Source organism: Hordeum vulgare, chromosome 3H (assembly GCF_904849725.1).
Source record: "Hordeum vulgare subsp. vulgare chromosome 3H, MorexV3_pseudomolecules_assembly, whole genome shotgun sequence".
Lineage (NCBI taxonomy): Eukaryota > Viridiplantae > Streptophyta > Magnoliopsida > Poales > Poaceae > Hordeum > Hordeum vulgare.
Genome location: NC_058520.1, coordinates 451168281 through 451182495, shown reverse-complemented (window position 1 = coordinate 451182495; position 14215 = coordinate 451168281).

Here is a 14215-nt window from a genome sequence, read left to right as displayed (position 1 = left end):
TGTTATGTTCTGTGAAGTTTCAAAAACGTCTTCGGCGCGTTGCTTCTAAGCCACTAAGTATTACACACTGAACTATCACGTAGTCATAAAAAACGTGTATGTCAGATGTTCGCAACATCCGCATATGACACTCGAGGAGCAGCACACCGAGTGGTGCATTAAGGACATAAGTCTTCTGCGCAGCAATGAGGACAATCCTCAGTTTTACAGACTCAATCCGCAAAGTAGCTACTATCATCTTTCTACTAAATTTTCTGTAGGAACATATAAAAACGGTAGAGCTATAGCGCAAGCTACATTATAATTCGCAAAGACCTTTTGACTATGTTGATGATAATTAGTTCAATTGATCATATTACTTAAGAACTCCCACTCAAAAAATACATCCCTCTAGTCATTTGAGTGGTGCATGATCAAAATCCACTAACTCAAGTGAGATCATCACGTGAGTTGAGTATAGTTTCAGTGGTAAACATCTCTATGCTAATCATATCAACTATACGATTCATGGTCGACCTTTCGGTCTCTTGTTTTCTGAGGCCATGTCTGCACATGCTAGGCTCCTTAAGTTTAAACTGAGTGTTCCGCGTGTGCAACTGTTTTGCACCCGTTGTATGTGATCGTTGAGTCTATCATACCCGATCATCACGTGGTGTCTCGAAATGACAAACTATCGCAACGGTGCATAGTCGGGGAGAACACAGTTTTATCTTGATATTTTAGTGAGGGATCACCTTATAATTCTACCGTCGTTCTAAGCAAGATAAGGTGCATAAAAGGATTAACATCATATGCAATTCATAAGTGACATGATATGGCCATGATCTAGTGCTTCTTGATCTCCATCACCAAAGCACCGGCATGATCTTCATCGTCACCGGCACCACACCATCATCATGATATCCATCATCGTGCCGCCATTGAGGTTGATGTGCTATCTATGCTATTACTACTAAAGCTACAACCTATCAATATAGTAAACACATTTGCAAACACAAACGTTAGTTTAAAGACAACCCTATGGCTTCTGCCGGTTGCCGTAGCATTGACGTGCAAGTCGATATTAACTATTACAACATGATCATCTCATACATCCAATATATCACATCATGTCTTTGGCCATATCACATCACAACCATACCCTGCAAAAACAAGTTAGACGTCCTCTAATTTGTTGTTGCATGTTTTACATGGCTGCTATGGGTATCTAGTATGATCGCATCTTACTTACGCAAACACCACAACGGTGATGTGCAAATTTCTATTTAACCTCTCTCCAAGGACCACCTCGGTCAAATCCAATTCAACTAAGGTTGAAGAAATAGACACCAGCTAGTCATCTTTATGCGACGAGTTGCATGTTAGTCGATGAAACCAGTATCTCGTAAGCGAACGAGTAATGTTGGTCCGGGCTGCTTCAATCCAACAATACCACCGAATCAAGAAAAGACTTAGGAGAGCAGCAAATTCGAACATCAACGCCCACAAAACCTTTTTTGTTCTACTCGAGATAACATCTACGCATGAACCTAGCTCATGATGCCACTGTTGGAGAACGTTGCATGGGAAACAAAATTTTTCCTACGCACACGAAGACCTATCATGGTGATGTTCATCTACGAGAGGAGATTAGATCCACATACCCTTGTAGATCGCTCAGCAGGAAGCGTTAAGAAACGCGGTTGATGTAGTGGTACAGCTTCGTGATTCAAATCACCATTCTCCAATGATCCGTCCCATGATCCGTTCCGATCTAGCGCCGAACGGACGACACCTCCGCGTTCAACACACGTACAGCTCGATGACGATCTTGGCCTTCTTGATCCAGCAAGAGAGACATAGAATTAGATGAGTTTTCGGCAGCATGATGGCACACCGGTGTTGGTGATGATCTATTCCTGCAGGGCTTCGCCCGAGCTCCGCAGAAATCTAATCTAGAGGAAGAACTACGAGGTGTAGGTTTGAGTTGCACGTGGCAAAGATGTGTCTCAAAAGCCCTAAACCTCTAGTATATATAGGAGGAGGGGAGAGGAAGCCTTGGGAAGCCTTGCCGCACCAAGGAAACCATCCTTGGGTCGGCCGAACTAGGAGGGAGGAGTCCTTCTCCAATCCCACTTGGACTAGGACTCCTTCCTTTTTTTCCCACCTCTTTTGTTTTTTCCACTTTTTCCTCATGGGCTTTCCTTGGCTGACTTTGTCAGACCACTATACCTTATTGTACATCGAATAAACCCATGTGGACCCCTTGGGGCGTGGTGGGCACACCCAGTGGGCCCTCGGAACCTATTCGTCACTCCCGGTACACTTCAGGCAATGCCCGAAAACTGTCCGGAATCCAAACACCAACTTCCTATATATCAATCTTCGTTTCAGGACCATTCCGGAAACCCTCATGACGTCCGTGATCTCTTTCGGGACTCCGAACAACCTTCGGTGACCAACACATATACCTCAACTCTACTAAAACATCATCGAACCTTAAGTGTGCAGAACCTGCGGGTTCGAGAACTATGTAGACATGACCTGAGACACTTCTCAGTCAATATCCAATAGCGGGACCTGGATGCCCATATTGGATCCTACATATTCTATGAAGATCTTATTGGTTGAACCTCTGTGCCAAGGATTCATATAATCCCGTATAACATTCCTTTGTCCTTCGGTATGTTACTTGCCCGAGATTTGATCGTTGGTATCCCTATACCTATTTCAATCTCGTTACCGGCAAGACTCTTTACTCGTTCCGTAATACAAGATCCCGCGACTCACACTTGAGTCACATTGCTTGCAAGGCTTATATGTGATGTTGTATTACGAGTGGGCCCCGAGATAACTCTCCGTCACACGGAGTGACAAATCCCAGTCTTGATCCATACTAACTCAACGGACACCTTTGGAGATACCCGTAGAGCACCTTTATAGTCACCCAGTAATGTTGTGAAGTTTGATACACACAAGGTATTCCTCCGGTGTTAGTAAGTTACATGATCTCACGGTCATAGGAATGAATACTTGACACGCAGAAAACAATAGCAACAAAATGGCACGATCACATGCTACATTTATAATTTGGGTCTTGTCCATCACATGATTCTCCTAATGATGTGATCCCGTTATCAAGTGACAACACTTGCCTATGGCTAGGAAACCTTGACCATCTTTGATCAACGAAGTAGTCAACTAGAGGCTCACTAGGGATAGTGTGTTGTCTATGTATCCACACATGTATTTCAGTTTGCAATCAATACAATTCTAGCATGGATAATAAACAATTATTATGAACAAGGAAATATAATAATAACTAATTTATTATTGCCTCTAGGGCATATTTCCAACATGTCATGCCTTGAGGGGCCTCATGGGCTGTGGGAGGAGACAAACCAGTCCCTAGTGGGCTGGCCTAAGCCCCCACTAAGGCCCATGAGGTTTGAGAAGGAAAAAACCCAAAGGTGGAAGAGGAGGAAAGGGTTTCCAAGTGGAGAGGAGGAATCCTACTCCTAGTAGGATTGGAGTAGGACTCGTCCACCTCCAATTTAGGCCAAACCTTGAGGGTTTGAGGCTTCCTCCTCCCCTCCCTCCCTCCTATATATACTAGAGAAATTAGAGGTAGCCCTAACCCTAATTGCCACGTGCTCCCTCTACTTCTATCTCGATCTGTTTCTCCTCTAGTCTAGTTCGGCGGTGCTTAGGCGAAGCCCTGCTGGATTGGTTCACCACCACCACCACCATGCCGCCGTGCTGGAGAACTCATCTACATCGGGATCTTCATCGATCTGTACGTGTGCTGAACGCGGAGGTGCCGTCCGTTCGACACTAGATCAGGATGGATCGTGATGGGATCGCGGGACGGATCGTGATGAGATCGTGAGACGGGCTGAGATTTGGATCGCAAAGATGTTCCACTTCATCAACCACATTATATACAATTCTGCTTAGTGATCTACAAGGGTGTGTAGATTCAATATCCTGTCTCGTAGATGATCATCACCATGGATAGGTATTGCGTGTGTGTAGGAAATTTTTGTTTCCCATGCAACGTTCCCCAACAGTGGCATCATGAGATAGGTTCATGCGTAGATGATATCTCGAGTGGAACACAAAAGAGTTTGTGGGAGTTGATGTTCAATTTGCTTCCCTCCTTAGTCTTTTTTTTGATTCGGCGGTATTGTCGGATTGAAGCGGCCCGGACCAACTTTACTTGTACGCTTACGAGTGACTGGTTTCATCGACTGACATGCAACTTGTTGCATAAAGATGACTGGCGGGTGTCTGTTTCTTCAACTTTAGTTGAATTGGATTTGACCGAGGCGGTCCTTGGAGCAGGTTAAGTAGCAAATTGCATATGACCGTTGTGGCTTTGCATAAGTAAGATGCAATCATACTAGATACCCATAGCAGCCACGTAAAACATGCAACAACAAATAAAAGGACGTCTAACTTGTTTTTGCAGGGTATGCATGTGATGTGATATGGCCAAAGACATGATATGATATATTGGATGTATGAGATGATCATGTTTTAATAGTTAAATATCGACTTGCACGTCGATGCTACGGCAACTGAAAAGAGCCATAGGGTTGTCCTTAAACTAACGTTTGTGCTTGCAGATGCTTTTACTTTATTGCTAGGTTGTAGCTTTAGTAGTAATAGCATAGATAGAGTGACAACCTCGATGGCGGCACAATGATGGAGACCATGATGATGGAGATCATGGTGCAGCGCCGGTGACGATGGAGATCATGCCGGTACTTTGGTTATGGAGATCAAGAAGCACAAGTTCATGGCCATATCATGTCACTTATGATTTGCATGTGATGTTAATACTTTTATTCACCTTATTTTGCTTAGAACGACGATAGAATTATAAGGTGACCCCTTGATGACCCACAATTATAGGGGATCAATCGTAGTCCTTTTGATAAGTAAGAGTGTCGAACCCAATGAGGAGCAGAAGGCTCTGATAAATAGTGTTCAACAAGGTAATAACTATAAGCACTGAAAGTAACGGTAACAAGTGATGGTGTAGCAAGGTGGAACGTAGCAAGTGAAAAGTAACAAGTAACAAGTAGTAACAACGGTGCAGCAAAGTGGCTCAATTGCTTTTGTAGCAAGGGACAAGCCTGAACAAAGTCTTATAGGAGGAAAAACGCTCCCGAGGACACACGGGAATTTCTGTCATGCTAGTTTCATCATGTTCATGTGATTCGGGTTCGTAACTTTGATAGTTTGATATGTGGGTGGACTAGCGCTTGGGTACTGTCCTTACTTGGACAAGCATCCCACTTATGATTAACCCCTCTCGCAAGCATACGCAACTACGAAAGAAGAATTAAGACAACATCTAACCATAGCATTAAACTAGTGGATCCAAATCAGCCCCTTACGAAGCAACGCATAGACTGGGGTTTAAGCTTGTGTCACTCTAGCAACCCATCATCTACTTACTACTCCCCAATGCCTTCCTCTAGGCCCAAACATTGTGAAGTGTTATGTAGTCGACGTTCACATAACACCACTAGAGGAAAAGATAACATACATCATATCAAAATACCGAACGAATACAAAATTCACATGACTATTATCAGCATGACTTATCCCGTGTCCTCAGGAACAAAAGTAACTACTCACAAAGCATAATCACAATCATGATCAGAGGTGTAATGAGTAGCATCAAGGATCTGAACATAAACTCTTCCACCAAGTAATCCAACTAGCATCAACTACAAAGAGTAATCCACACTACTAGCAACCTTACAAGTGCCAATCGGAGTCGCGAGACGGAGATTGGTTACAAGAGATGAACTAGGGTTTGGAGAGGATATGGTGGTGATCAAGATGTTGATGGAGATGACTCCCCTCCTATGAGAGGAGTGTTGGTGATGACGATGGTGACGATTTCCCCCTCCGGGAGGGAAGTTTCCCCGGCAGGATCGTCCTGCCGGAACTGTAGATTGGATCTACTCAAGTTCCGCCTCGTGGCGGCGGAGAATCCACGAAAAAGCTCCGCCTTGATTTTTTCTGGAACGAAACCCTTCACATAGCAAAAGAGGGGGCCAGTGGGCGTCAGCGTACCCACAAGCCCTGTAGCCGCCACCAGGGGGGCGGCGGCTACCAGGCTTGTGGGGCCCTGGTAGCTCCCCTCTGGTACTTCTTTCGCCCAGTATTTTTTATATATTCCCAAAAAATTCCATGTTGATTTTCTGGGCATTTGGAGTTGTGTAGAATAGAGGACTCAGACTTGCTCCTTTTCCAGTCCAGAATTCCAGCTGCCGGTATTCTCCCTCTTCAAATAAACCTTGCAAAATAAGAGAGAAAAGGCATAAGTATGATACCACAAGGTAATATAACAGCCCACAAAGTGATAAATATCAACATGAAAGCATGATGCAAAATGGACGTATCACCCCTCACTAAAAATTTCAAGATAAATTGTGTTCTCCGTGACTGTGCACCATTGTGACAGTTCGTCGTTTCGAGACACCACGTGATGATCGACTGTGATAGACTCAACGTTCACATATAGCGGGTGTAAAATAGTTGCACACGCAGAACACTCAGGTTCAACTTGACAAGCCTAGCATATACAGACATGGCCTCGGAACACAAGAGACCGAAAGGTTGAGCATGAATCATATAGTTGATATGATCAACATGGAGATGTTCAGCACTGAAACTATACTCTACTCACGTGATGATCGGACTTGAGTTAGGGAATTTGGATCATGCGACACTCGAATGACTAGAGGGATGTCTATTTGAGTGGGAGTTTATTAGTAATATGATTAGCTAAACTCAATTATCATGAACATAGTCAAAATGGCTTTGCAAATTATGTTGTAGCTTGCACTGTAGGTCTACTATTTTTGATATGTTCCTATCGAAAACCTAGTTGAAAGATGATAGTAGCAATTATGCGGAATGGGTTCGTAAACTGAGGATTGTCCTCATGGCTGCACAGAAGGCTAATGTCCTTAATGCACCGCTCGGTGTGCTGAACCCCGAACGTCGTCTGTGGATGTTGCGAACATCTGACACACAAGTTTTTGATGACTACGTGATAGTTCAGTGCGTAATACTTAACGGCTTGGAATTGAGACGCCGAAGATGTTTTGAGCGTCACAGAACATATGAGATGTTCCAAGGGATGAAATTGGGATTTCAGGCTCGTGCCCTTGTTGAGAGGTTTGAGACCTCTGTCAAGATTCTTTCTCTACAAAGTAAGGGAGAAAAGCTCAATCGTTGAGCATGTGCTGAGATTGTCTGAGTGCTACAATCTCTTGAATCGAGTGGGAGTTGATCTTCGAGATGAGATAGTGATGGTTCTCCAAAGTCACTGCCACCAAGCTACTAGAGCTTCGTGATGAACTATAACATATCACAGACATATATGATTATCCTTGAGCTATTCGTGATGTTTGACACCGCGAAAGTAGAAATCAAATCGGAGCATCAATTCTTGATGGTTAGTAAAACCACTAGTTTCAAGAAAGGCAAGGGCAAGAAGGGATACTTCATGAAATGACAAACCAGTTGCTGCTCTAGTGAAGAGACCCAAGGTTGAACCCAAACCCGAGACCAAGTGCTTCTGTAATGAGGAGAACAGTCACTGAATAGGAACTACCCTAGATATTTGGTAGATGAGAAGGCTGGCAAAGTCGACAAAAGTATATTGGATATACATGATATTGATGTGTACTTTACTAGTACTCCTAGTAGCACCTGGGTATTATATACCGGTTCGGTTGCTAAGTGTTAGTAACTTGAAATAAAAGCTACGGAATGAATGGAGACTAGCTAAAGGTGAGGTGAAGATATGTGTTGGAAGTGTTTCCAAGGTTGATGTGATCAAACATCGTGCGCTCCCTCTACCATCGTGATTAGTGTTAAATCTAAATAATTGTTATTTGGTGTTTGCATTGGGCGTAGACATGATAAGATTGTGTTTATCGCAATACTGATATTCATTTAAAGAGAATAATGGTTACTCTGTTTATTTGAATAATACCTTCAATGGTTTTGCACCTAAAATGAATGGTTTATTGAATCTCGATCGTAGTGATACACATGTTCATAATATTGATGCCAAAAGATACAAAGTAGTAATGATAGTACCACTTACTTGTGGCACTGCCACTTGAGTCATATTGGTATAAAACGCATGAAGAGGCTCCATGCTGATGGACCTTTGGGCTCACTTGTTTTGAAATGTTTGTGACATGCGAACCATGTCTGTTGGTGTAAATTCATGAAGAAACTCCATGCAGATGGATCGTTTGGACTCACTTGATTTTGAATCACTTGAGACATGCAAATCATGCCACATGGGCAAGATGACTAAAGGCCTCGTTTTCAGTGAGATGGAACAAGATAGTAATTTATTGGAAGTAATACATTTTGATGTATGCAGTCCAATGAGTGCTGAGGCACGCAGTGGATATCGTTATGTTCTCACTTCACAAATGATTTGAGTAGATACTGGTATATTTACTTGATGAAACACAAGTCTGAATTATTGAAAGGTTCAAGTAATTTCAGAGTGAAGTTGTAGATCGTCGTGACAAGAGGATAAAATATCTACGATATGATCATAGAGATTAATATCTGAGTTGCGAGTTTGGTACACATTTAAGACAATGTGGAAATTGTTTCACAACTCATGCCACCTGGAACACCATAGTGTGATGGTGTGTCCGAATGTCATAGGCGCACCCTATTGGATATGGTGCATACTATGATGTCTCTTACCACTATCGTTTTAGGTTAGGCATTAGAGACAACTGCATTCACTTTAAATAGGGCACCACGTAATTCCATTGAGATGACACCATATGCACTATGGTTTGGAGAAACCTAAGCTGTGTTCTTAAAAGTTTGAGGCTGTGATGCTTATGTGAAAAAGTTTCAGCATGATAAGCTCGAACCCAAAGCGGATAAATGCATGTTCACAGGACACCCAAAATAGTTGGGTATACCTCCTATCTCAGATCCAGAAGCAAAGTGTTTGTTTCTAGAAACGGGTCCTTTCTCAAGAAAAGGCTTCTCTCAAAAGAATTGAGTGGGAGGATGGTGGTACTTGATGAGGTTATTTAACCGTCACTTCAACCAGTGTGTAGCAGGGCACAGGAAGTTGTTCCTGTAGTACCTACACCAATTGAAGTGGAAGCTAATGATAGTGATCATGAAACTTTGGATGAAGTTACTACAAACCTCGTAGGTCGACAAGGTCACGTACTGCTGCAGAGTGGTACGGTTACCCTGTCTTGGAGGTCATATTGTTGGACAACAATGAACCTACGAACTATGGGGAAATGATAGTGGGCCCGGATTTCGATTAATGGATGGAGGCCATGAAATACGAGAGAGGATCTATGTATGGAAACAAAGTGTAGACTTTGGGAGAACTACTTGAAGGTCGTACGACTGTTAAGTACAGATGGATCTTTATAAGGAAGACACACGATGATGGTGAAATTCACCATTAAAAAATCTTGACTTGTCGCAAAGATGTTTCCGACAAGGAGTTGACTACGAAGAGAGTTTCTCACTCATAGCAATGTTAAGAGTCTGTTGGAATTATGTTAGCAGTTGCTGCATTATTTATGAAATCTTGCAGATAGGATGTCAAAACATTGTTTCCTCGATGGTTTCCTTGAGGGAAGGTTGTATGGGATAGAACCAGAAGGTTTTGTCGATTCTAAGGATGCTAAGAGGTATGCAACCTCTAGCGATCCTTCTATGGACTAGAGCAAGCATCTTGGAGTTGGAATACACGCTTTGATGAGATGATCAAAGTTTTTGGTTTTATACAAAGTTTATGAGAAACTTGTATTTCCAAAGAAGTGAGTGGGAGCACTATAGAATTTCTGATGAGTATATGTGGATGACAGATTGTTGATCGGAAATAATGTAGAATTTTTGCAAAGCATAAAGAGTTGTTTGAAAAAGAGTTTTTAATAGTAAAGCCTGGATTAAGCTACTTGAACATTGACCATGTAGATCTATAGAGATAGATTAAGACGCTTAATAAAACTTTCAATGAAATGCATGCCTTGACAAGGTTTTGAAGGAATTCAAAATAGATCGGCAAACAAGGAGTTCTTGGCTGTGTTGTAAGGTGTGAATTTGAGTAAGACTGAAAATCTCGACCACGACAGAAGAAAGAGAAAGGACGAAGTCGTCCCCTATGTCTTAGCCATAGGCTTTATAGTATGCTATGCGGTGTACCGCATCTGATGTGTGCCTTGCCATGAATCTTTCAAGGGGTACAAAAGTAATCGAGTAGTGGATTACTGGACAACAGTCAAAAGTTATCCTTAGTAACTGGTGGACTAAGGAATTTTTCTCGATTATGTAGGTGATAAAGAGTTCATCGTAAAGGGTTACGTTGATGGAAGCTTTGACACTAATCCAGATGACTCTGAGTAGTAAACCTGATTCCTATAGTGGAGCAATCATTTGGAATAGTTCCAAATGGCGCGTGGTATCAACATCTATAGGATGAAATATAGATTTGTAAAGCACACTTGAATCTGAAAGGTTCAGACCCGTTGACTAAAACCTCTCTCACAAGCAAGACATGATCAAGCCCTAGAACTGTATGGGTGTTAGATTCATTACAATCACATAGTGATGTGAACTAGATTATTGACTCTAGTGCAAGTGGGAGACTGTTGGAAATATGCCCTAGAGGCAATAATAAATTGGTTATTATTATATTTCCTTGTTCATGATAATCGTTTATTATCCATGCTAGAATTCTATTGAATCGAAACTCAGATACATGTGTGGATACATAGAAAACACACTGTCCCTAGTGAGCCTCTAGTTGACTAGCTCGTTGATCAAAGATGGTCAAGGTTTCCTGGCCATAGACAAGGGTTGTCACTTGATAACAGGATCACATCATTAGGAGAATGATGTGATGGACAAGACCCAAACTATGAATGGAGCATATGATCGTGTGAGTTTATTGCTACTCTTTTCTGCATGTCAATGTATCCGTTCCTATGACCATGAGATCATGCAACTCACAGACACCAGAGGAATACCTTGTGTGTATCAAACGTCGCAACGTAACTGGGTGACTATAAAGGTGCTCTACAGGTATCTCCGAAGGGGTCTGTTGGGTTGGCATGAATCAAGACTTGGATTTCTCACTCCGTGTGACACAGAGGTATCTCGGAGCCCACACGGTAATACAACATCACAATAAGCCTTGCAAGCAATGTGACTAAGGTGTTAGTCACAAGATCTTGTATTACGGAACGAGTAAAGAGACTTGCCGGTAACGATATTGAACTAGGTATGGAGATACCGACGATCGAATCTCGGGCAAGTAACACACCGAAGGACAAAGGGAAGAGCATACGAGATTAACTAAATCCTTGACATAGAGGTTCAAATGATAGAGATCTTCGTAGAATATGTAGGAGCCAATATGGGCATCCAGGCCCCACAGTTGGTTATTGACCGGAGAGTGTCTCAGGTCATGTCTACATAGTTCTCGAACTCGCAGGATCTGCACACTTAAGGTTCGACTATGTTTCGGTATTATTGAGTTATGTGTGTTGGTAACCGAAAGTTATTAGGAGTCCCGACTGAGAACCCGGACGTCATGAGGAGCTCTAGAATGGTCTAGAGGTAAAGATTGATATATAGGAAGTCCCGTTTTGGTCACTGGAAAAGTTTCAGGTACTTCATGCTGGGAGGGTACCGGGGACCATCAGGAGGGGTGTCACGCCCCGAGGGGCCTCATGGGCTGTGCGAGGAGACAAAACAGTCCCTAGTGGGATGGCCTAGGCCCCTACTAAGGCCCATGAGGTTAGAGAAGGAAAAAACCCAAAGGTGGAGGATGAGCAAAGGGTTTCCAAGTGGAGAGGAGGAATCCTACTCCTAGTAGGATTGGAGTAGGACTCCTCAACCTCCAATTTCGGCCAAACCTTGAGGGTTTGAGGATGCCTCCTCCCCTCCCTCCCTCCTATATATACTAGAGGAATTAGAGGCAACCCTCACCCTAATTGCCACGTGCTCCCTCTACTTGTCTCTAGATCTGTTTCTCCTCTAGTCTAGTTCGGCGGTGCTTAGGCGAAGCCCTGCTGGATTAATTCACCACCACCACCACCACGCCGCCGTGCTGGAGTACTCATCTACCTCTCCGCCCCTCTTGCTGGATCAAGAAGGTGGGTATCGTCATCAGGCTGTAGGTGTGCTGAAGGCAGAGGTGCCGTCCGTTTGGCACTAGATCGGGATGGATCATGATGGGATGGCCGGACGGATCGTGATGAGATCGCGGGACGGGCTGCGATTTGGATCACGAAGTATCCACTACATCAACCGCGTTATATACGCTTCCGGTTAGTGATCTACAAGGGTATGTAGATTCACTGTCCCCTCTCGTAGATGATCATCACTATGGATAGGTATTGCTCGTGCGTAGGAAAATATTTGTTTCCCATGCAACGTTCCCCAACAAGGAGCCCCTCCAGCTCAGTTCCGTCCGTTGTCAGAGGTGACTTGTCACAAGTGTGGTCACAAGGGTCACTACTCCAACAATTGTATCAACCAGTGGTGTCTTCCGCCCACTCCTCTAATCAGGCCCCTGACAATGCAATGGTGAAGCATAATCCCAAGCTAGCAAGAGTGAACATGGTGAATGTAGCTGAAGAAGAGGATTCCTTAGAAGCCATCATGGGTAATCTCCTCATTAATTCTATTCCTGCAAAAGTATTTTGATTCTGGTGCATCTCATTCATTCATGTCTAGACCTTTTGCATGGAAGCATGATTTTCTTTCGGAAACTTTGGAGAAATCTTTGCATGTGGTTCCCCCATGTATGTTGATGATTTCTCATATGGTGGTTCCAGATGTATCTATCAAGATGGGCAATTATTCCTTTCTAGCCTCTACAATTGTTCTCGACAATTCAGATATTGGTCTAATTCTTGGCATGGATTTTCTAGCAATGAACAATGCATACATTGATTATGCAGCCAAAGAAGTCAAATTGACTCATCCTTCAAAATATGTGATCATTTTCACTACTTGCTATGACACGATTCGTCTATTTTCTCTCAATGTGAAGGGTGAGATCTCACCCATTTCTCAAGTTCCTGTTGTATGTGGGTATGAACATGTCTTTCTAGAAGAACCACCAGGAATGCCTCCTCACCAGCCAGTAGAGTTTGTGGTCGAACTCGAGCCTAGACCTGAACTGATTTGCAAGCATCCTTATAAACTTGTTACCGAAAAGTTGAAAGAGTTGAGGAAGGAGCTTGATGAAGAAGAACTTCTGGGTTTGATCATACCAAATTCTTCTCCTTGGGGTTGTGGTGTTCTTTTTGTCAAGAAGAAGGATGGCACAAAATGACTTCGCATTGATTACCACCCATTTAATATGAAGACAGTCAAAAACAAGTATCCACTTCCCAACATCAATGAATTGTTTGAGCAATTGAAAGGGGCCAAGGTTTTCTACAATCTTGATCCTTGGATGGGCTATCATCAAATCCGCATTCGCGAAGAAGATATTCCCATGACTGCTTTTAGGGCAAGCTTTGGATCTTATGAGTACAGAGTGATGTCTTTTGGTCTCGCAAATGCTCCTCCAACTTTCTCTCGTGTGATGAATTATGTCTTCTCGCCCTTCAAGAATGAATTCGTCTTGGTGTATCTTAATGACATTCTAGTCTTCTGAGAGACTGAGGAAGAACATGCAGAACATCTCCGGCTTGTGCTTGATAATCTAAGGGAGCATAAGTTCTATGCTAAGTTCTCAAAATGTGAATTTTGGCTCAATGAAGTGGTGTACCTTGGGCATATCATCTTCGCCTAGGGCATCAAGGTGGATCCTAAAAAGTTTCAAGCCGTTGTAAAGTGGGAGCCTCGTGAGAATGTCAAGAAGCTGTGAAGCTTTCTCGGGCTTGCAGGCTATTGCAGAAGATTCGTTGAGAACTTCTCCAAGATTGAGAAGCCTCTGTCCAACCTTCTTCAGAAGAGCGTAAAATATGTCTAGACTGCCGAGTGTGATGGCTTTCAATACACTCAATGAGAAGCTCACCTCAGCTCCGGTTCTAAATCCTCCTGATGATTCCAAGCCATTCCAAGTTTTCTATGATGCATCTTTGCAACGTCTTGGTGGTGTTCTTATGCAAGGCAATAAAGTGGTAGCTTATACCTCTCGACAATTGAAGCCAAGTGAGAAAAACTACCCCACTGC